General features: G+C 36.3%; 1 long non-coding RNA gene across 3 annotated transcripts in view; it reads right to left on the reverse strand.

Moving 5' to 3' along the window:
• Nucleotides 1-24998, reverse strand: part of LOC147361813 (uncharacterized) — a 107959-nt gene that overhangs the window by 43835 nt on the left and 39126 nt on the right. For all 3 annotated transcript variants that reach the window (XR_015137651.1, XR_015137656.1, XR_015137653.1), the window contains one exon: nucleotides 21787-21859. This is a non-coding gene — a long non-coding RNA (uncharacterized LOC147361813). The remainder of the gene's footprint in view (nucleotides 1-21786; nucleotides 21860-24998) is intronic.

A 24998-nucleotide genomic window follows, 5' to 3' on the forward strand; every position in this document is an offset into this window, starting at 1 on the left:
TATTCACTGAATAGTGAATGATTCAGTTTTTGCAGAGACTTTATAGAACATAATTACTGGGAATAACAAAAACTGAATATAGTTAGCATTCTTCCAAAACATCAGAGTGGGTAAATCTAGGTTTGCAAGATAGTTTAAAATCATCAGCACTTTATAGTCTTTATAAATGCTAGACTATAATACTTCAGTCAGTATCAAGAGATATTATCACAATATAATATTATCTCTCATTTACTAGAAACAAAGTCATTCTGAATTTCCAATTGTACTTAATTCTAACATCTAAAATTATTTCCTGAATATTTAACAATTGCTTTTCTAAAGGCAGTAGTATACTACTGTACTAAAAAATGAATTTTTATTCAGTCACTCCTCTTTGGAAGATTTTCTTATATTAGAAAAAGCAAGCAATCCTAAATATAATTTTCTGTGAATGCATAATAAGTTAGGTGATAATCTTTAAGTACCTTTGAAATTTTTCTTCAAATTTATCTATAAATTATTTCTCACTTAGGTGATGTTGCTGTGTAAAATCATTTTATATATACTTTTATGATAATAAAACTTTAAACAATAGTAAATTAACATAAGCACTGATACATAAAAAGGTAATTCTCACTCTGTGCATCCATGAGAGAAACTATTAATGATTTTTTTGCAGATTGTATTTGAATAAGATAATAAAAGTTAATAACACATTTCCCTCTAGCTCTACTGGTGAAACAAAGTATTTAAGACATATCTACTGTAATGCATTACACACACAGCAATGGTGCTATTTTAGATAAGTTAGTCTAGGTCTATTTTGGTAATTATTTTAAAATAACCATCTATTTATTCTTGGTTCTTTTCATAGCATCACACATATTTGACTAAAGAGAAGACTAGTCCACAGCTTGCAGATAAACTACTGTTTGGAAGAAACTTAAATCATGAAAGGAAACATATTTGGACAAAAAATTAATATGTATATGCATTTTTACAAAATTTATGTACATGATTCATTTATCTAATAATTCAATACACACTTTTTTATTTATAAAAATTCCAAGCCAATATATTTTGAAGCAAAGCCTTTGAACAGTCACAAATAGTTGTTTCAAATTCTATATGTTTAAGCCCTGAGGAAAATATAGAAAGATATATATTTTTTCCTTTTAAGATGGGAATTCTCTTGTTGAGTTAAGGCATAGTATAACAAAATTATTACCAATTTTTTTTTAAGTTAGGAAGATCTATAAAGAGTCAAGGTTTGGAAAAGTCACATCTCTTCTCTGAATTTTTGTTTTCTCATCTATAAAATGGGGATAATAACCATAACCATTATGATTATTGGTTATGGGAAGCTAATATGGGAAGCTAATTGATAATCATTATGACTAATATTTTATAATTGCTTAAAGACTATTTTATATTATAAGCCATTGTTATCAACACTGGATGCTCTGCAATACAAAATGAATTTAAATTTAATGTAACAACACATTTTTTTCTAAAAGAGACAGAGGAGATGGCTACCAAATGAAACTTCTGAAGAAATGAAACATTTTAAGATATTATTCTCTTTATTCATTATGGTTCCTTGACAATACTGTATATATTTTCATGTTTGAGGATATAAAGAAAAGAAAAAAAGGTTGAAAAGGCACTGAGTAAAGATGATTGTTCTCATGTTCTTTTTGTTGAATAGTCACTAAGTCATATCCAACTCTTACACTCTAAGTGTAATAATTACACTAAGTCCATAATTTGGATATGACTTATGGACTGAGACCACCAGGATTCCTCAGCCTTCACTATCTCCTGGAGTTTGTTCAACTTCATGTCCGTTGAGTCAGTGATGCTAATGAACTCTCTCATCCTCTTTGGCCTTCTTCTCCTTTTGCCTTCAATCTTTCCCAGCTTCAAGGACTTTTCTAATGTTTCACCCTTCACATCAGGTGGCTGAAGTATTGGAGCTTCAGCTTTAGCATCAGTCCTTCCAGGAAATATCCAGGGTTGATTTCCTTTAGGATTAACTGGTTTGATCTGCTAGCAGTCCAAGGGACTCTCTTCAAGAGTCTTTTCCAGAACCACGATTCAAAAGCATCAATTCTTTGGCTCTCAGTCTTCTTTATGGTCCAACTCTCACATACATACATGAATACTGGAAAACCACAGCTTTGACTATATGGACCTTTGTCAGAAAAGGGATGACTTTGCTTTTTGTAAAATACTCTGTCTAGGTTTGTCATAGCTCTCCTTCCAAGGAACAAGCATCTTTTAATGTAATGGCTGCAGTCACCAACAGCAGTGATTTTGGAACCCAAGAAAAGAAAATCTGTCACTGTTTCCAACTTTTCCCCATGTATTGCCATGAAGTGATGGGACCAGATGCCATGATCTTAGTTTTTTTAATGTTGAGTTTTTTTTTTTAATTTAAATTTATTTATTTTAATTGGAATCTAATTACTTTACAATACTGTATTGGTTTTTGCCATACATCAACATGAATCTGCCATGGGTGTACACGTGTTCAACACCCTGAACTCCCCTCCCATTTCCCTCCCCATACCATCCCTCTGGGTCATCCCAGTGAACCAGCCCCAAGCATCCTGTATCCTGCATCAAACCTGGACGGGGGATTCATTTCTTATATGATATTATACACGTTTCAATGCCATTCTCCCAAATCATCCCACCCTCTCCCTCTCCCAAAGGGTCCAAAAGATTGTTCTATACATCTGTGTCTCTTTTGCTGTCTCGCATACAGGGTTATCATTACCATCTTTCTAAATTCCATATATAGGCATTAGTATACTGTATTGGTGCTTTTCTTTCTGGTTACTTCATTCTGTATAGCAGGCTCCAGTTTCATCCACTTCATTAGAACTGATTCAAATGTATTCTTTTTAATGGCTGAGTAATACTCCATTGTGTATATGTATCACAGCTTTCTTATCCATTCATCTTCTGATGGACATCTAGGTTGCTTCCATGTCCTGGCTATTATAAACAGTGCTGCGATGAACATTGGGGTACACGTGTCTCTTTCAATTCTGGTTATCTCAGTGTGTATGCCCAGCAGTGGGATTGCTGGGTCATAAGGCAGTTATTTCCAGTGTTTTAAGGAATCTCCACAGTGTTCTCCATAGTGGCTGTACTAGTTTGCCTTCCCACCAACAGTGTAAGAGGGTTCCCTTTTCTCCAAACCCTCTTCAGCATTTATTGCTTGTAGACTTTTGGATAGCAGCCCTTCTGTCTGGCATGAAATGGTACCTCATTGTGATTTTGATTTGCATTTCTCTGATAATGAGTGATGTTGAGCATCTTTTCATGTGTTTGTTAGCCATCTGTATGTCTTCTTTGGAGAAATGTCTGTTTAGTTCTTTGGCCCATTTTTTTATTGGGTCGTTTATTTTTCTGGAATTGAGCTGCAGGAGTTGCTTGTATATTTTTGAGATTAATTCTTTGTCAGTTGTTTCATTTGCTATTATTTTCTCCCATTCTGAAGGCTTTCTTTTCACCTTGCTTATAGTTTCCTTTGTAGTGCAGAAGCTTTTAATTTTAATTAGGTCCCATTTGTTTATTTTTGCTTTTATTTCCAATATTGTGGGAGGTGGGTCATAGAGGATCCTGCTGTGATTTATGTCAGAGAGTGTTTTGCCTATGTTCTCCTCTAGGAGTTTTTATAGTTTCTGGTCTTACATTTAGATTTTTAATCCATTTTGAGTTTATTTTTGTGTATGGTGTTAGAAAATGTTCTAGTTTCATTCATTCATTTATAAGTGGTTGACCAGTTTTCCCAGCACCACTTGTTGAAAAGATTGTCTTTTATCCACTGTATATTCTTGCTTCCTTTGTCAAAGATAAGATGTCCATAGGTGCGTGGGTTTATCTCTGGGCTTTCTATTTTGTTCCATTGATCTATATTTCTGTCTTTGTGCCAGTACCATACTATCTTGATGACTGTGGCTTTGTAGTAGAGTCTGAAGTCAGGCATGTTGTTTCCTCCAGTTCCATTCTTCTTTCTCAAGATTGCTTTGGCTATTTGAGGTTTTTTGTATTTCCATACAAATTGTGAAATTATTTGCTCTACCTCTGTGAAAAATACCATTGGTAGCTTGATAGAGATTGCATTGAATCTATAGATTGCTTTGGGTAGTATATTCATTTTCACTATATTGATTCTTCTGATTCATGAACATGGTATATTTCTCCGTCTATTAGTGTCCTCTTTGATTTCTTTCACCAGTGTTATCCAGGGTTAGTAGAAGGAAAGAAATCTTAAAAATTAGGGCAGAAATAAATGTAAAAGAAACAAAAGAGACCACAGCAAAAATCAACAAAGCCAAAAGCTGGTTCTTTGAAAGGATAAATAAAATTGACAAACCATTAGCCAGACTCATCAAGAAACAAAGGGAGAAAAATCAAATCAATAAAATTAGAAATGACAGTGGAGAGATCACAACAGACAACACAGAAATACAAAGGATCATAAGAGACTACAATCAGCAATTATATGCCAATAAAATGGAAAACGTAGAAGAAATGGACAAATTCTTAGACAAGTACAACTTTCCAAAACTGGGCCAGGAAGAATAGAACATCTTAACAGACCCATCACAAGCACAGAAATTGAAACTGTAATCAGAAATCTTCCAGAAAACAGAAGCCCAGATCCAGACGGCTTCACAGCTGAATTCTATCAAAAATTTAGAGACGAGCTAACACCTATCCTACTCAAACTCTTCCAGAAAATTGTAGAGGAAGGGAAACTTCCAAACTCATTCTATGAGGCCACCATCACCCTAATACCAAAACCTGACAAAGATACCACAAAAAAAGAAAACTACAGGCCAATATCACTGACGAACATAGATGCAAAAATCCTTAACAAAATTCTAGCAATCACAATCCAACAACACATTAAAAAGATCATACACCATGACCAAGTGGGCTTTATCCCAGGGATGCAAGGGTTCTTCAATATCTGCAAATCAATTAATGCAATACACCAGATTAACACATTGAAGATGAATGGATAAGAAAGCTGTGGTACATGTACACAATGGAGTATTACTCAGCCATTAAAAAGAATACATTTGAATCAGTTCTAATGAGATGGATGAAAATGGAACCTATTATACAGAGTGAAGTAAGCCAGAAAGAAAAACACCAATACAGTATACTAATGCATATATATGGAATTTAGAAAGATGGTAACAATAACCCTGTGTACGAGACAGCAAAAGAGACACTGATGTATAGATCAGTCTTATGGACTCTGTGGGAGAGGGAGAAGGTGGGGAGATTTGGGAGAATGGCATTGAAACATGTATAATATCATGTATGAAACGAGTCGCCAGTCCAGGTTCGATGCACGATACTGGATGCTTGGGGCTGGTGCACTGGGACGACCCAGAGGGAGGGTATGGGGAGGGAGGAGGGAGGAGGGTTCAGGATGGGGAACACAGGTATACCTGTGGCAGATTCATTTCGATATCTGGCAAAACTAATACAATATTGTAAAGTTTAAAAATAAAATAAAATTTAAAAAAGAAAAAGAAAAGCCATATGATTATCTCAATAGATGCAGAGAAAGCCTTTGACCAAATTCAACATCCATTTATGATAAAAACTCTCCAGAAACCAGGAACAGAAGGATCATACCTCAACATAATAAAATCTATATATGACAAACCCACAGCAAACATTATCCTCAATGGTGAAAAGTTGAAAGTATTTCCCCTAAAGTCAGGAATAAGACAAGGGTGTCCACTTTCACCACTATTCAACACAGTTTTGGAAGTTTTGGCCACAGCAATCAGAGCATAAAAAGAAATAAAAGGAATCTAAATTGGAAAAGAAGAAGTAAAACTCTCACCGTTTGCAGATGACATGATCATCTACATAGAAAACCCTAAAGACTCCAACAGAAAATTACTAGAGCTAATCAATGAATATAGTAAAGTGGCAGGATATAAAACCCTCACACAGAAATCCCTTGCATCCTATACACTAATAACAAGAAAATAGAGAAATTAAGGAAACAATTCCATTCACCATTGCAACGAAAAGAATAAAATACTTAGGAATATATCTACCTAAAGAAACTAAAGACCTATATATATAAAACTATGAATGTTGAGTTTTAAGCAAGTTTTTCACTCTCCTCTTTCACATTTATCAAGACGGTCTTTAGTTCCTCTTCACTTTCTGTCATAGAGTGTATCATCTTCATATCTGAGGTTGTTGATATTTCTTACTGCAATCTTGATTCCAACTTGGATTCATCCAGCTCGGCATTTCACATGATATACTGTGCATATAAGTTAAATAAACAAGCAACAATACACAGCCTTGTCATACTCCTTTCCCAATTTTGAATCAGTCAGTTGTTCCATGTCCTGTTCTAACTGTTGTCTCTTGACCCGTATACAGATTTTCTCAGAAGACAGGTAAGGTGTTCAGGTATTCCCATATCTTTAAGAATTTTCCAGTTTGTCATATTCCACACAGTCAAATGCTTTAGTGTAGTCAATTAAGCAGAAATCGTTGTTTTTCTGGAATTCCCTTGTTTTTTTCTATGATCTTGTGAATGTTGGTAATTTAATCTCTGCTTCCTCTACCTTTTCTAAACCCAGTTTGTATATTTGGAAGTTCTAGGTTCACATATTGCTGACACCTAGTTGGAGAAGGAAATGGCAACCCACTCCAGTATTCTTACCTGGAGAATCCCAGGGATAGAGGAGCCTGGTGGGCTGCTGTCTGTCGGGTTGCACAGAGTTGGACATGACTGAAGTGACTTAGCATGCATGCATGCATTTTAGAAGGAAATGGCAACCCAATCCAGTATTCTTGTCTGTAGAATCCCAGGGACGGAGGATCCTGGTAGGCTGCCGTCTATGGAGTCGCACAGAGTCGGACACAACTGAAGTGACTTAGCAGCAGCAGCAGTTAAGGGATTTTGAGCATTACCTTACTAGCATGTGAAATAAGTATAATTGTATGGTAGTTTCAGCAGCCTTTGGCATTGCCTTTCTTTGGGATTGGAATGAAAACTGACCTTTTCCTTCCTGTGGCCACTGCTGAGTTTTCCAAATTTGATGACATATTGAGCACACCACTTTAAACAACATCATCTTTTGGGATTTAAAATTACTCAGCTGGAATCCCATCACCTCTAGTAGCTTTGCTTGTAGTTAACACTTCCTATGGCCTACTTGACGTCATGTTACAGGATATCTGGCCCTAGGTGAGTGACCAAACCATTGTGTGTTCATATATATATATATATATATATATATATATATATATATATATATATACACACTGAAACCACTGTTTCAGAAAGAAACAGACTGATACACAGAGATGTAAGTCATATATATTCAATGATTTTTCATTTCAGGAAAATCAGTAGTTGAATGATTTCTTTTGCTCTTTGTATGGAAAGGAATTTTTCAACTTGTCTAATTGGTTAACATCCTATATATAACATAAATACATAAGTTCCAACTTTCTATTTCTTTAGAAAAGTTGGTTAAAGCTACTCTGGCATAAACAGTTTTGCCTGACAGATTATTGCACTCTACAGGTCCTTTAAAAATGATGACAAAGATGTAATTAATAGAATAGGTCATTTAGTTTGTGAACCTACATAAATTACATAAACAGCAATGCTTCTCAAAACTTGTATTTATAAATCAACTGCAGATGTTGCTAAACTGAAGTGGGTATGGTTTGGGACCTGAAAAGAGTGCATTTGTTACAAGTTCCCAGTTGGTGTGGATGCTACAGTTCTGTGAAGTAATATTTTGATCAACAAAAGCTTAGAAAATATCATCAAGTAGTAGAATCAGATTTGTCTGAGCCCAGCTTGAGCTCCAGTATGCTATTCATGTTCAATAACTTAGAATAAATAATTGTTGTTGTTGTTCAGTCACTCAGTCATGTCCAACTCTTTCCAACTCCATTACTGCAGCATATCAGGCTTCCCTGACCTTCACTATCTCCCAGAGTTTGCTCAAACTTACGTGCATTGAGTCAATGATGCCATCCAACAATCTAATCCTGTCACACCCCCTTCTCTTTCTGCCTTCAATCTTTCTGAGCTTTATGTTCTTTTCCAATGAGTCAGCTCTTTGCATCAGGTGGCCAAAATACTGGAGCTCCTTAAACAGTCCTTCCAAAGATTATTCAGGTTGATTGTCTTTAGCATTGACTGGTTTGCTCTCCTTGCTGTCCAAGGGACTCACAAGAGAAAAAAAATACATGCTTACTGTATTTTCATATTCTCTTTTTAAATAATTTACATAAATTTTAGTATTTTAAAAATTTAATTTATTTGGGCTGTGCTGAGTCTTTGTTACTGCATATGGGCTTTTTCTATTTGCAGGGACTAGGGGCTATTCTCTAGTTGTGGTGCATGGGCTTCTTACTGTAGTTCAATTCAGTCACTCATTCATGTCCAACTCTTTGTGACCCCATGGACTGCAGCACGCCAGGCTTCTCTGTCCATCAACAACTCCCAGAGCTTGCTCAAACTCATGTCCATTGAGTCGGTGATACCATCCAACCATCTCACATCTGTCATCCCCTTCTCCTCCTGTCTTCAATCTTTCCCAGCATCAGGGTCTTTTCCAATGAGTCAGTCTTTGCATCAGGTGGCCAGAGTATTGGAGCTTCAGCTTCAGCATCAGTCCTTCCAATGAATAATCAGGACTGATTTCCTTTAGGATTGACTGGTTTGATCTCCTTGCAGTCCAAGAGATTCTCAAGAGTCTTCTCCAATACCACGTTTCAAAAGTGTCAATTTTTGATTCTCAGCTTTCTTTTTAGTCCAACTTGTGACTCAGCTGATAAAGAATCTGCCTGCAATGCAGGAGACCTGGGTTTGATCCCTGAGTTAGGAAGATCCCCTGGGAAAGGGAAAAGCTAATCACTCCAGTATGCTGGCCTGGAGAATTCCATGGACTGTACAGTCCATGGGATCACAAGGAGTTGGACACGACTGAGTATTCTTCTCACATCCATACATGACTACTGGAAAAACCCATAGCTTTGACTAGACCAAACTTTGTCAGCAAAGCTATGTCTCTGCTTTTTAATACGCTGTCTAGGTTGGTCATAACTTTTCTTCCAAGGAACAAGCATCTTTTAATTTCATGGCTGCAGTCCTCATCTGCAGTGATTTTGGAGCCCAAGAAAATAGTCTCTCACTGTTTCCATTGTTTCCCCATCTATTTGCCATGAACTGATGGGACAGTATGCCATGATCTTAGTTTTTTGAACGTTGAGTTTTAAGCAGTGGCTTCTCTTATTGCAGAGTACAGACTCTAGTGTTCACAAGCTTTGTTACTGCAGTATATAGGCTCAGTAGTTATGGCTCCTATGCTCTAGAACACAGATTCAATAGTTGCGGTGCATGGGCTTAGGTTCTCTGCAGCTTGTGGGATCCTCCCAGACAAGGGATCAAACTGGTGTCTTCTACATTGCTACAGGGATTCTTTATCAAGGAAGTATCTTTTTTTAGTTTTTATATTGATTGGTTAAAGAAAAAAATAACAACAACAACAACAAAAAACCCTGTAGCCTAAATCTTGTAAATTCTTGGGTTGCTAAAGATAATGGTAAGTGATCCAACTTACAAAACATATTAACCAGGTGTATTTTAGAGTAAATGATATATGTATCTGCCTCAAATACATTTTAGAATATATAGAACATTATGTAATAAAAAGAGTTACTTGCTGCATTTTAAAATAATTCAAATATATGTTTCTACTCTATTCTAAGAAAATCTGGGGTGTGTTTTAAATCCTACTATTGACAGAATTTGGAACAATGCTACAGCTGAATTGGAATTTGAAGAAGGGCCATAAAAATAAACAGTTATATCCCTGAAGAAACTAGAGTTAATCTATAAAATGAATGCTTGGTCATGTTTTCCAGACATTTCAATTCTAGGCCATCAGCCAAATAAGCAGTTGATGATAGGATTGTTTAGGTGCTATGTTTTATTATTTTAGGACAAGAGATGCCTAGGCTTAAGTAGATTAAATCATTTGTCCAAATTCTAAAAGCTAGCAAGAACAAAGTTAGGATTCAAATCCAGGTTGTCTAATTCCAAGTCCCTCATTCTTTTGACAAATATCCTTGTGGTTATTAGAAAGACTTCTGATACACTGATGCATTGAATTTTGGCATTGGTAGCTTCCAATTTGATTTCTGAGAAGAATTTCGGGCCAAAGCTTGTGCTTGTTTTACATATCTTTCTTAAAGTTTTATTTTCTGAAACTATTATTTCTCTTAATTTATGACAATTTGAACAATATAATTTATTTTTTTAACAAAGCGTTTTAATTTTATAGCCCTTTTATTGCATCCAACACCAAATATCAGTAAATTTAACATTGGTAAGTGAATATTTGTTTTAATTTTTTTCTTCACAATTATAATAATATATTTCCCTGAATTCTTGATCTCCTACTATCTCTATAACAGATCAGTATTGACAAAGATAAATTTTAGCTTCAAATGAAGTGAGAATTTAAAATAAGTTCATTTTATATTTCATAATGCACTAGAACATTTTTGGAGTATTTAAAGAAAATAACAATTCTAAGAATATTTTTCCCCCTTATGGGTTTTGTATGGATTTCATATATCCCAAAGTAACATAATAGTTTGCCATCTCCTTTTATGTCACAGTAACTGTAATTGAATCAGAAATATGAATATTAAAATTCTACCCATTTATCAGTGTTAACAGTGATGGATTTTTCCCTTCCTCTCAAAATATAGAGACTTAGTGAAAAACAAACTTTGCTGCAGTGCAACAGAGCTCCACATTTTTTTTTTCCATTTTTTCAGAAGGGATTTTATTCAAAGATCTCATTCTTTACTCTGGAAGGGAAGAATATAATAGCTATTTCCCACATATCTGACCCAGACAATTAAAAAGTTGATCTTTAGTGTGCAGTCAGGAAAAGAAAAAAAAAAAAAATCTGTGGTCTTCAGCAAAGGAAAACCGTTCAGAATTCATGCGTTTTTACATTGTAATTGGAGCCATGACCTTACCATAGAGTAAGAGATAAATACATTGACTTCCATCCATGGAGAAGTTGGTTTCTAATGTAGAATATTTCTAAGTACTGGCTATCTTCAGATGCCTGCCTTTCTCTAGCAATGGCATTAACCCTGCTAAAAGTGTTCCTTAATGCAGTCTAATTGACAGCCTGAATGTGAGGCCGAGCCACCTCATCGCCCCTTCTGCTAACCATCCAGGGCCTTGTTCCTGGACAGAGAATAGCTGACGGCTTCAATTATGCTGGGGTCATAAGATCATTGGCTGGTTACTTTTCAAATGATCACGATAACGTTTCCAAAGGTTCAGTCGTATCACTTTATATGGGAAGCAATCACTTACGTAGGAAAGTAAGACAAGTATGAACTTAGTCTTTTCATGAAACTAAAAATACTCTAGAGAAATTAAGAATTTGATGAATTTACATCTGAGAAAACAATCACATAAGTTTTCACTGTCTATTTGGGGAAACCCCTAATTATATTTGATTAGGAAAACATATTTTAATAGTAGTACTTTCATTTTTATTGTATCCAGTCTATTTGTATATCTACTTGTAAATTAAAAAAAAAGTTTTTAAGAAGCTAGGCAGCTTTTTAAACAGTAAGTCATCTCTTTTTACAGAAATAAATATACTTTATTTCTATATTACTGGATATATACATATAAATTAAGCCTTAAAGTTAACAATTAAAAATAAGGTTTGAAAAATTTATGAGAAACATTTAAAAGTTACCTGCATATCCTCTTTTTAGTTTAGTCTTTCATCATATACTTTGGCATTGTAAAATTGTTTTAATTAAGTACTGTAGGTTTTCTTACTCATCACCAGTAAGTAGTAGAGGAAATCTTAACTTTGTTTATAGGGAGGAAGGTAGATCATTTGTTTATTTCGTATGATGAATTCTTCTTTATAAACCACAAGTAATGTACTTCTGGTTGAAAACACATTTGTCACAGTCTAAATTTAGAGTGCCATCTAGTGATGTATAAGAGTTACATCAGGTATAGGATTCAGGAAATATGGCTACTTCTATAATGGTAACTTCAGTATATATTTCTGCTTTAATCTGGGCAATATGACTTATATTCAATATTAATCTAGTGTACTACATAATTTAATAAACTCTAAATTTTAATACGTTTTTAACTTGAAAAATATTGGAAACTCAATGAAAATGTTTATCCTTAGCAACAGAGAAATTATTTTCATGTAGATTAAGAATTAAATAAACTGCACTGGTCTTTACATTTAAACATTTGCATTTAATTACCACTAAATGACCATATTCAGGGTTACAAACACTCCTTAACAAATCTTTGTTGATGGATTAAATCAGAGAACACATAAAGAATACATGTTTTAAAATATATTGTTTCAAATGTCAATATAAAGCAGTAACAGCAACAGCTTTAGAAATAAAACTATTTTAAAAAATTTGTCAATTTGAGCATTTTTCTCTTATAGGTGTTTGATTTTTTACTAGATAGTTAAACTATACATGAAGTCTTTAAAATAAAATATAATAATTCATAGAATTATGAATTCAAACAAACCCAAGGAACATAAAGTTTGGCAAAGGAAAGGAAGAAAGGGGAAATGAGAATAAAGATCAAGGAAGAGAAAGCAGGAAAAAGCAGGGAGGAGAAGACAACTTTATTGAAGAGACATCACCCTTATGGCAGAAAGTGAAGAGGAATTCAAAAGCCTCTTGATGAAAGTGAAAGTGGAGAGTGACAAAGTTGGCTTAAAGCTCAACATTCAGAAAACGAAGATCATGGCATCCGGTCCCACCACTTCATGGGAAATAGATGGGGAAACACTGGAAACAGTGTCAGACTTTATTTTTCTGGGCTCCAAAATCACTACAGATGGTGACTGCAGCCATGAAATTAAAAGACGCTTACTCCTTGGAAGAAAAGTTATGACCAACCTAGATAGCATATTCAAAACAGAGACATTACTTTGCCAACAAAGGTTCGTCTAGTCAAGGCTATGGTTTTTCCTGTGGTCATGTATATGGATGTGAGAGTTGGACTGTGAAGAAGGCTGAGCGCCAAAGAATTGATGCTTTTGAACTGTGGTGTTGGAGAAGACTCTTGAGAGTCCCTTGGACTGCAAGGAGATCCCACCAGTCCATTCTGAAGAAGATCAGCCCTGGGATTTCTTTGGAAGGAATGATGCTAAAGCTGAAACTCCAGTACTTTGGCCACCTCATGCGAAGAGTTCACTCATTGGAAAAGACTCTGATGCTGGGAGGGATTGGGGGTAGGAGGAGAAGGGGACGACAGAGGATGACATGGCTGGATGGCATCACTGACTCGATGGACGTGAGTCTGAGTGAACTCCGGGAGTTGGTGATGGACAGGGAGGCCTGGCGTGCTGCGATTCATGGGGTCACAAAGAGTCGGACATGACTGAGGGACTGATCTGATCTGATCTGATGCCAGCTTCTGTAACAGACGCTATAACACAGATAACTTAATTTCTTTCTACCCCATTTTAGTAGGAAGGCAACCAAAACTTGGTTAGGCCAAGTAACCTACTCAATTTATTTTTTATACTAATTTTATTGTTTTTTGCAAGGGTTAAATATTGTTTATCATCAAATTATATATCATAAATGTTTCAATGAAGCAGTTGTAACAATGATAAATAAGTTAATAAACAATAACAATAAAACTAAATAAGTATAACTTATTTAAAAGTCTAGATTACATACCAGAAGATCTACATTTGGATCATAAATTTATTACCTATTTACTTTTCATGGGATCTTGGAAATTTACTAAAGCATTTGGGAAAAATACCAAAGGTGACAATGTTCAATCATGTGTCCACTTCAGATCTAGTTTATCATATTAAATTAGTATTTAAGCTCATTCATGGTGGTCTAGTTATCCTCATGTTGCTTGATTATGATATTTGTCCACAAAGAAAATGATGGTTCTGCTATACATTAAAATCAATGAACTAACCAAAGAAACATTAAAAAAAAAAAAAGCACATAAATTGTCAGTAATGCCTAAAGCGATGTCGGGAGCTGCGTTAGGCATTACTGACAATACATTATCCTGAAAGAGTCAGGATGGTTCCCCTTTAAGTATAGGATCCTCCAATAACTAGTGTCTTCCCTTTATAATCACTCAAGTTATTATGGGGAAAGGGCAAAGGTTTCAGGGGATTTCTATGGATCTAAGAGACCCTGTGGTCCTTGATTCCACTTGACACAGTAGCTGTATTCTAAATCAGTATTCTGTCATAATCACTGATTTTAACAACTCTCTCTTTGTATCCATTCATGGATTCAGTGTAGAAGGCGTTTTTCTTAACCAAAGTCACAAGTTTTTAATAAATGACATGGATTCACATTATGTCCTAAAATAAAGAATACACTTCTCTTTTATTTTTAGAGTTCTATATCTGACCAAGTTTCTGAAAGAACAGCGTAGTTAATGCTTTCAGGGAGTTTCTTGAAGGGTACTGATAGGAGATCTATTATATGCCAGAAACATGGCTTCAACTCCTATCAAGCCAAACAGCATTGTTCTAATTTAGTATCAACTTCAATGTGATGATGTTTCTGTGGAGATTTTCCAATTACCTGCTGTCATCATAGGAAGTGACTTTGGCTCAGATATTTAGTCAGGGAGCAAGTCACAGGGGACATTCCAGAATGAGCAAGGCAATCTCTGTCATCAAGGATATGGAGAATTTTCTGTAGACTACGAGTTTGTGTGTTTCACCTTGAGAAAAGAAGGTCATACTAAATATGTTTTGCCTTAGAATGCACTGTTTTCAGTAAATGAATCAGGGATAACTTGTAAGTAAAAATTGGCCTTGAGCAAATTTTATTCCCTAACATTAGTTGCTCAGAGAAGGCAATGGCACCCCACTCCAGTACTTTTGCCTGGAAAATCTCATGGACGGAGGAGCCTGGTAGGCTGCAGTCCATGGGGTCGCTAAGAGTCAGATATGACTGAGTGTCTTCACTTTCACTTTTCACTTTCATGCATTGGAGAAGGAAATGGCAACCCACTCCAGTGTTCTTGCCTGGAGAATCCCAGGGACGGGGGAGCCTGGTGGGCTGCCGTCTATGGGTCACACAGAGTCGGACACGACTGAAGTGACTTACCAGCAACATTAGTTGTTATTTGCTGTTTTACAGTTCTCATTTCTAACTCCAATTTCCTTTGGAGAATCACTGCACCTCAATTTGTGTAACCTTGATAGACTTGTAAATCTCAGTGCCTATTCTCACAGTGGAGAATCCTAGGGGAGTCCCCAGAGGGTCCTTTTATTGGATCAACCCTTTTCCCAATGCTTTCATCCACTTCCAGGTGATAATTAGCACTTAGTCAATCAGATGCTGTAGCTGAGGATCTTAAATATTTACCCCATAACCATGAACACAAAAAAAGCAATGGCTTTGAGTTCATTATTTGCAACGAAGAAACTCTGACCAAGCTTCCCCTCTCAACTTCATGATCATGACTCCTTACTGATTACACAGTTTTAACATGAGCATTGAGACTTGGGAATGAATTATTTAATCAGAAAATGACTCAGCAGAACCCACGGAACCTCACTTTGAATAATTTGTAGAGTTCCTGGAAGTAGGCAATACACCTTCTAAGGGACGAGAATGGATATTAACAAGAAAGTTATTTTCAGAGAGTTAGTTTTAACAACTGTCTGCCAAATAGTTCTGACTTACAGACTCCAGAAATACGATATGGTTATACTATTTGGCCCCTCTAGAGTTGATGAGTAAGTGAGTGAGTGTGTTCAGAAGAGATAAGTGCCATGTCTGGGTCACAGTTTTTAATTGCTAATGCAAGATCCTCCAGGACATACTTTGTCTGTCACTTAGTAACCAGTAAAGCTAAAATGGTAGCTCTTCTGTCAATTCAGGTCCCCCAGGGACTGTGTTGAGCAATAATCCGATGCCCCATGAAGGATGTGTCAAGTGGGTGAAGAGTAATCTTCCATTGCTTTGGCTACTGAGATTTAGGGGCTGATATTTCAATATAAAACCTCATAACACAGCATACCCTGACAAAAACCATCAGCTATCTTCACTAATAAGATATGTCAGGGACTCAGCTGAGTTGGAGAGAAAGACCTGAGTTGTCAGCTGTCTGTAAAACAACAAGCCAAACTGAAAGTAACAGTTAAGCCTTTAATCACGAACCATAATAGTTTAAGCTGGCAGTTAAACCAGAGAAAACACGTACACCTCCTCTTCCAATTTTCCCCTATTGAAGGTCCATTGGACCAGTCCAGTCAAGGGCATGGTATCACTGAAGAGAGAGCCTGGAATAAAAGTTTCCTATAGTTTGATGAACTCAGGTGCCAAGGGCAAGGGCAAGGGAATGTCTAGGAGTGGGAACGGAGAAGGCGACGGCAACCCACTCCAGTACTCTTGCCTGGAAAATCGCATGGACGGAGGAGCCTGGTAGACTGGAGTCCATGGGGTCGCTCAGAGTCAGACACGACTGAGCTACTTCACTTTCACTTTTCACTTTCATGCATTGGAAAACGAAATGGCAACCCACTCCAGTGTTCTTGCCTGGAGAATCCCAACAATGGCGGAAAATGGTGGGCTGCCATCTATGGGGTCACACAGAGTCAGACATGACTGAAGTAACTTAGCAGCAGCAGCAGTAGCAGGAGTGGGAAAGTACTGAGAACTGAATCAGAATCAAGAAAAGTGTCTTCAAGTTTTCCTTCCCCTCTCCCCTGTTAGAAGGCCTCAGCAGAGGCACCTGAGGAAGGTCTTGGCCAAAGGCCCCAGATAAAAAGGATTCTGAGTAAGGAAACTGGGATAGAAATTGCAGATGCAGACCAGAGTATGGGCAGCAAGGAGGTCTGAGTTCTTGACTGCAACTCCCTTCAGAGAATGCACTGGATGGACTCTGCTCTAAGCCAATGTGGGGAGGGCAGCTTTGTTCTATGATGCTACTGGTAAAGACTTGAAATTATCTATAATCAGGTCTGAAAAAATCACTCCTTGGATTTTTGGCCAGGAGCCAAACTTCTGAATATATACTTACAAGACCAGAAATGTATGTGCTTTGACACTGCTGCTGCTAAGTCACGTCAGTTGTGTCCGACTCTGTGTGACCCCATAGACGGTACCCAACAGGCTCCCCTGTCCCTGGGATTCTCCAGGCAAGAACACTGGAGTGGGTTGCCATTAGGGAACTGATTGTCATTATTATTTTTAATGACCAGAATTTTTTAGCCAATTAACTTATTTAAGTTATAAGTTATCTAAGGTTTATTTAAGTTATCCAAGGTTTTCTAAGTCTTCCCTATAAATGGTGGCTCGGATGATAAAGAATCTGCCTGCAATGCAGGAAACTTGGGTTTAATTCCTGGATAGGGAAGATCCCCTGGAGAAGGGAATGGCTACCCACTCCAGTATTCTTGCCTGGTGAATTCCATGGAGAGAGGATCCTGGTTATGGGGTCGCAAAGGGCTGGACATGATTTAGCAACGAACATACAGTTGGCTGTGTAACAAAGTGCTCCAAATCTTAGTGGCATAAACAGTCATTTTAATTTTCTCACAGTTTGAGGGTAAGGAATTTGGAAAGGACTAACCTGAATAGTTTATCTGTGGTCCTTTTGGTATCAGCTGGGGTAGTAGTGTCTGAATGATGACATTCTTAAATATTCTCTCCATTCATTCACATATCTGTTGCCACGGTGTTTGTTAGTCTCTCTCTCTCTCTGTGTCTCTCTCTCACAAATTAGTGAGAGTGTCTCAAATTAGTTATGATGGTTTATCTTCCAGGGTCTTCCATGTGCTGCGATTTCTATGATTTCTCACAACTTGGTAATTCCAGGGTAGTTAGATTTCTTTTTTGGTGGCTGGCTTCCAAGAGGGAGAAAGAGAAGCTAACAGGAAGATATCTAGAACTAACACAGAAACATGTCTGCCCTTTATTTATTTATACCTTCTTATCAATGTAGTCACAAAGCCCACTCAGTTTTAAAGTGGTTAGAAAATTAAACTCTACCTTTGGCTGGAGGAATGGCAAATCACCTTGCAGCAGCACATATGGAATGGGAGACATTGTTGTGGTTACCTTTGGAAAACAAATCTGCTGTGCATCCCATGTTGGTAAATTTAGGAAGATTGGAATACTAGTTAGTTCAAAGAACATCTGTAACAAAGCATTTATATGTCCTAAGAGCAAAAATATATACAAATTACCATAATCGACATATACATATAATATGTTGTGGAAGAAGAAATAGGATGAAATGTTTATTTTAAAATGTAATGCTTATTTCTAAGGGAGACTTTAGTTTTTTACTGCTTCTATAAAATTTCGCACAGACTCAGGGCCAATGGCATCTTCTATTTGGCATCTCACAGGTCTATGGCTCACAGGTCTTAGCTGGTTTCTCTGCTCTAGGTCTTATAAGGCCAAAATCAAATTAACCACAGGTCTAGGTTTCCTACTAGAGATTGAGGAAGGATGCATTTCTTAGCTCATTCAAGTCGTTGACTGAATTCAGTTTTATTTTTTATTTTTTTGGTAGTTATCAGATTGAAGTCCCTGTTGTACTGCCGGCTGTTAGTTCAGACCAGTTCCTTATACTTTCCATGTGGACCCCTCCAGCAACAAAGACGAGTCATTGCTGTGCTTTCAATCCCAATAGCTTATTCATGGGCCACCTCTCTTCAAGTCCACGTGAAGATGTGCTTGTCTTTTAACGGCTCATGTGATTATAGTGCACCTACCCAAGTAATCCATAATAATCTCACTATTTTAAGGTGTATAAATGTTAAGTACGTTTGAGAAACTCTTTTGCCATGTCACATAGCACGTTCTTAGGTTATAAGTGTTAGGGCATGGATATAACTATGGGGATATTCTGTCTATCACAGAAACAACAAAAACACATTTACCTGGTCTAGACAGATGAAGAGGATACTTCAGTGCAATAGAAGTTGAAGATGTGACAGAAGGTGGACTATCTTGAATTTATGCAGAGAATTTTGAACTAAATCTGGGTTGACTAGAGTTATAAAAATGTCATTAGAGCAGAAAATAATATGATCTTCTTTGAATTTTTAACAGATAAATTTACTGCAGATGTGGAAGAGTATTTAATTAGAGGAAACTGATTCAAGGTTTAAATATCAGGAAGAAATAATAATATCATATATTGTGGCTTAATCATAAGCTTGAATATAGAAAAAGAAAACAATTTCAAGGGGGTAGGAATGAAAGTATTTGGTGATCAACTTTTTTTTAGTTATGAAAGGATCTCAGTTGACATACACTTTGTAACTGTATCTAAAAAGATGAGAAGGGCATGGAAAAATAATACTTTTGTTTAAAAGCATTGATAATGATTTTGAGATGTGGTTAGGCTATCCTTAAAGAGATATCATTGAGATAACCAGATTTATTAATAGATCATGAGTTCAAGAAAGATATAAAATATGCAGAGGTATTTATGGTTTTGTATTGCCTTTAGATAATAACAATTATTATATTAGAATATATTCATAATATTATATTCTTATATATTCTTATATTTAGAATACCCATGCCTTCTAGAAGTCTATAAGGACACTTTGGAAAGTGTTTTCCATCTTGTCTTAGTCCATTTATGTTTCTATATAGAAATGCCACAGGCTGGGTAGCTTATAAACAACAGGAATTATTTTTTTTCACAGTTGTAGAGGCCAGAAAATCCAAGATCAAGGTAGCAGCCTGGCAGGGCAAGGGCCCTCTTCCTGGCTCATGCCAGCAGCTTCCCACTGTGTCCTCACAAGGTGGAAGAGGCAAGAGAAATCTGTAGGATCTTTTTATTTAACGCACTAGTCCTATTTATGAGGGCTCCACCATCATGAGCTAAGAGCTTCCCAAAGACCTCATCCACCACTAACATCACCTTTGGGGCTTCACTGTATGATTTCATTGTATGAATTTTGAGGAACCATGAATATTCAGACCATAGCACTCCTTTTCACAAATTTCCTCAATGACATATTACATACTTTTCCTTACTAAAATTATTGTTTTCTTCGAATTGGCTAGTTTTAATAATGTTTGAGAAAAAGCATGTCTTCAGGTTTTTATAATTTATCTTTTTGGCATTTAAATCTCCTTCTTAATTGGTAACTATGATTTTAGTTACAAAATCAGTGGTATCTCTAGAACTTTTATTTTGCAACATAAATGGAACTTGTCTATTGGAATTTACGCAAAAATGGAAATAGCACTGTCAAGTGGGATTAGGCTAGATCTGAAATAAAGTTTATATCTATACATAGGAGAAGGCAATGGCACCCCATTCCAGTACTCTTGCTTGGAAAATCCCATGGACGGGGAGCCTGTTAGGCTGCAGTCCATGGGGTCGCTAAGAGTCGGACACGACTGAGTGACTTCACTTTCACTTTTCACTTTCATGCATTGGAGAAGGAAATGGCAATCCACTCCAGTGTTCTTGCCTGGAGAATCCCAGGGACGGGGGAGCCTGGTGGGCTGCCGTCTATGGGGTCAGAGTCGGACACGACTGAAGTGACTTAGCATAGCATAGCATACATAGGAACATACACACACACATATACCTCATGAGTTTAAAATTGCGAAAAGGTAATAAAAAGAAGTCACACAGTGAAAAGCCAAACAGACTTATGTGGTCAATAGAATTTTGTAGTGGGAAATTATTTTAACCTTTTTAGCCTATTCAAACTGTCCTCAGATCAGGGTTATTCTGACATAGATGCTCAATAGATAGGTCCTAAGGAAGGCTGTTGCACTTTTATAACTAATACTATTGTTTCCATATCCCATTACTCTGCTTGCCTGTTTCCACATTTGTAGAGCAGTTATTTTAGGACTTTGTTAAACTTTTCCACAAGACTTTCTTTTTGAAGAGTATACTGAATAGAAAAATGGTCTATGTTGTAAGATCTGATATGTATGTATGTATATATACATATATATATAAAATACATAAAGACTTGAGCTGTTATTAGACAGTTTTATCTTAGATAAAATGGGTTATTATGGGAATTATTTTTATAGTGCTTGCATTTGATTTCTTTTTATCCTTGTTTAGTTCTGGTGAATTATAGTTTAATTTGGATTTGTTTTCTTGCTGGTTTCTGTATATATATATATTTTTTGGAGAATTACTATGTTATAATATGAAGAATTTCAGAAAGACCACTAAGAAGTTTATAAACAACAATAAATAACTTGAATTAATATCCAAATTAAAACAATAATTTAAAATTGGAACTTAACAGGTAAGGTCTCTAATGGCTAAGAAAACAACAACAACAACGAGGGTATCATTTACAGACAAACTCATTATTGTTGAGTTTGCTATCTGCTAAATGTCTCCAAGTCCTAGGAACACATGAAGCAGACCCTGGCCTTGGTACACACTCAGGTATTTGCATGAGGACTACTGTAAAATGCTTATATCAATTAATAACAATTATTTAAGATAAAATATTATCAATTTTAGACACATTGCCTGCCCACCTATGTTTGGTTTTCACATAATGCCATCTAATTTTGATTGCAGACTTGCAATTATTGATCAAATGTTGACTGATTCTATATCCACTTCCAAAATTTTCTTATATTTTATTCTATAATAGTGGGATTCATTTTTGCATTTTTGCTCCCATTTTCTAAATTATAAAATGGTGCCTTATTTCTTCTACTCACTCAGGTAATTCTGCTTCACATTCTCATTCTTTGAATGGACTCCCTTTATTTACTGAAGTAGTTTCTTAATCTCCTGCAAAAAAGAGAACAGAGACAGACTTGATTTGGACTATATTGATGTAGTAATGTCACACTTGACATATGACAGTTTATTTGGTTTACAAATGGATACAAACAATAACATCAAAATGCAGGGCAAAAAATTATTGGCAATATTGGCTATTATTTATACTGAACAACAGTTTTACTTAGAAGTTAGGAAGAAATCAATATATTACTTGAAATTCAGTAGAATACATTAAATTTCTTTTTGTTTATTTTGGCAATAAAAGTAAATTGCAGAATAAAGAAAAAAAGCTCTACAGTCAAACACTAATCCACTTTCTATCTAAACTTATACATATGCATTTACACAGCCACACAAATCAGTCACATATGTAAGATATCTAATGATTTTCTGTTGCTTAAAATCTAGAATCCTATTTTGTTCACAGAACATTAGAGCTAGGAGAGCCTTAAACATTACATCATCTGAGCCTGTCTTTTCATTGCCAAGGTCACAGAATGAAAATGATTTAAAGAGGAGTCAATTCATCGTCCAAGCTCAGTTTCCATTTTACTTGAACAGTTTGTCCCATCTATATAGGAGACTAAAAAACAATATAATAAAATCACATTTCTAAAATCCTAAGATCATTTTAAGGGATAATGTTTTCTCCCAAGTTCCGGAAACTTGTTATCTGACTTTTATCCTCAACATATTAGAGGCTTTGCTAACATCTCTTCTGGTGCTAAATCATCCAACACAAGCAAGTTTTTCCCTTTAGTGTGTGAAGTACCTAGAAAGAGTTCAGAAAATCAAATGCATTTTGTGAAAGTGATACTTATTTAATATTTTTAATACAGGCATATATATATACATATAATATCCACATTTAATTTAGAGGAATATGATTAGAAGAAAAACATCTTTATTCTATCCTTTATTCCATACTGCTAGAATGGAAACCACCAGTATAAGTTGCTGAATCATTAAATACTATAGGAAAACAAATGTTGAATGAACTGAGGCTCCATTTAAGAGTACTACACTTAAAACAAGTCTAAGTCCATAAGACTTTTAAATTTGTTTATATTTTGAAGTTAAGAAACTTTGTCAGATGAGCTCTATTTTCAACCACTCTACAAATTATTCTTAATTTATTAGTTTGTTGAATATTTCTTTAGTGCGTTCTATGTTCATGACACTTTTATACATTATTTTTTTGGACAAAACAACTAAACTCTCTCCCGTTGAGAATTCTGTTCCTATGTCTTAGAAACTCAAACCTATAGTCTTTTTAAATTGAGTAAGAGCTAGGTAAATCTGTAAATAAAATATCTTTTTAGTCAGTTTACTTATTTTTTTTCCAAAAGAGTATTCCATTTGGTGTAGACAAGGTGTTAAATAACTGATTTACAAGTCAATGTATAGTTGACAGGATTCACCATGAAGCAATCAGAAATGAAGACTCTAGAGCCAGTAGACTTGGGTTCAGACTCAAGGACTGCCAAAGGATATAAACCCTGACTATTCATTGGAAGGGCTGATGCTGAAGTTTCAGTACTTTGGCCATCTGATGTGAAGAGCCATCCCATTAGAAAAGACCCAGATGCTGGGAAAGATTGAAGGTAAAATGAGAAGAGAGCGGCGGAGAATAAGATGGTTAGATAGCATCACTGACTCAATGGGCACGGATTTGAGCAAACTCTGGGAGATAGTGAAAGACAGGCGAACCTGGTGTGCTTCAGCCAGTGTGGTCACAAAGAGTCAGAATAACTTACCGACTGAACAACAACAACAAAATTCCAGCTGTGGGAACAGATGATGATGGGAATGAAGAAGCTAAATGACTTACCAACCAGTCCATTCTGAAGGAGATCAGCCCTGGGATTTCTTTGGAAGGAATGATGCTAAAGCTTAAACTCCAGTACTTTGGCCACCTCATGTGAAGAGTTGGTTGACTCATTGGAAAAGACTCTGATGCTGGGAGGGATTGGGGGCAAGAGGAGAAGGGGACGACAGAGGATGAGATGGCTGGATGGCATCACTGACTCGATGGATGTAAGTCTCAGTGAACTTCGGGAGTTGGTGATGGACAGGGAGGCCTGGCGTGCTGCAATTCATGGGGTCGCAAAGAGTTGGACACGACTGAGTGACTGATCTGATCTGATCTGATGGAATCATAAAGTTATCAGACTATTAGACAAATGAAGAATTTTAATTTATAGCTTTTAGAGGAGAACATGCTTTAGGCAAATAAACTGGTCAGGAGTTTGTAATAGCCTAAGATAAAATTGAGGTAATTTTATCTTCTCCTTTTACCTATCAGTGGGCTTCCTGATAGCTCAGCTGGTAAGGAATCTGCCTGCAATGCAGGAGATCCCAGTTCAATTCCTGGGTTGAAAAGATCCGCTTCCCCAGCCTTCTGCTGGAAGGCTACCCACTCAAGAATTCTTGGGCTTCCCTTGTGGCTCAGCTGGTAAAGAATCTCCCTGAAACGCAGGAGACCTGGGTTCAATCCCTGGTTGGGAAGAACCCCTGGAGTAAGGAAAAGGCTACCCACTCCAGTATTCATGCCTAGAGAATTCCATGACTGTAAGCCGTGGGATCGCAAAGAGTTGGACACAACTACACATTCAGATTTAAAGATAAAATTTACAAGACTTTAAATAGAAATCTTAAAATAAAAATTTTAATTTGAAAACACAATTTTTGAGCCACTTTTACTAAAACTTTTATGTATAGAGTCACTGAATCTACCCTATGAGGTGTGAATTATTATTATTCCCCATTGGAAAAAGACAAAGTGCAGTTTGGAGGCTGTATTAGTCAAGGTTCACCAGAGAAACAGAACTAATGGAGGATCATCTGTATCTGTCTATCACCTATTTTATTATCATATACTTAGTGACCTATATATCTATCTACCTAAAGAGTTTAAGGAATTAGCATATGTGATTATGGAGGTTGACGAGTCCCAAGATCTTCAGGAGGTTGAAGACCCAGAAGAACAGATGATGTAGTTCCAGTGTGAAAGCCAGTAGGCTTAAAACTCATTAAGAGCCAATGATTCAGTTAAAGTTCAAAGGCAAGAAAAAAAATATTGTCTTCACTCAAAGCCAGTGAAGCAGAAGAAATTCTCTCTTGATGTTTTTGTTCTGTTTAGGCT

Source organism: Bos grunniens, chromosome 12, assembly GCF_055505025.1.
Source record: "Bos grunniens cultivar Pamir isolate PY7600 chromosome 12, Bosgru_T2T1.0, whole genome shotgun sequence".
Lineage (NCBI taxonomy): Eukaryota > Metazoa > Chordata > Mammalia > Artiodactyla > Bovidae > Bos > Bos grunniens.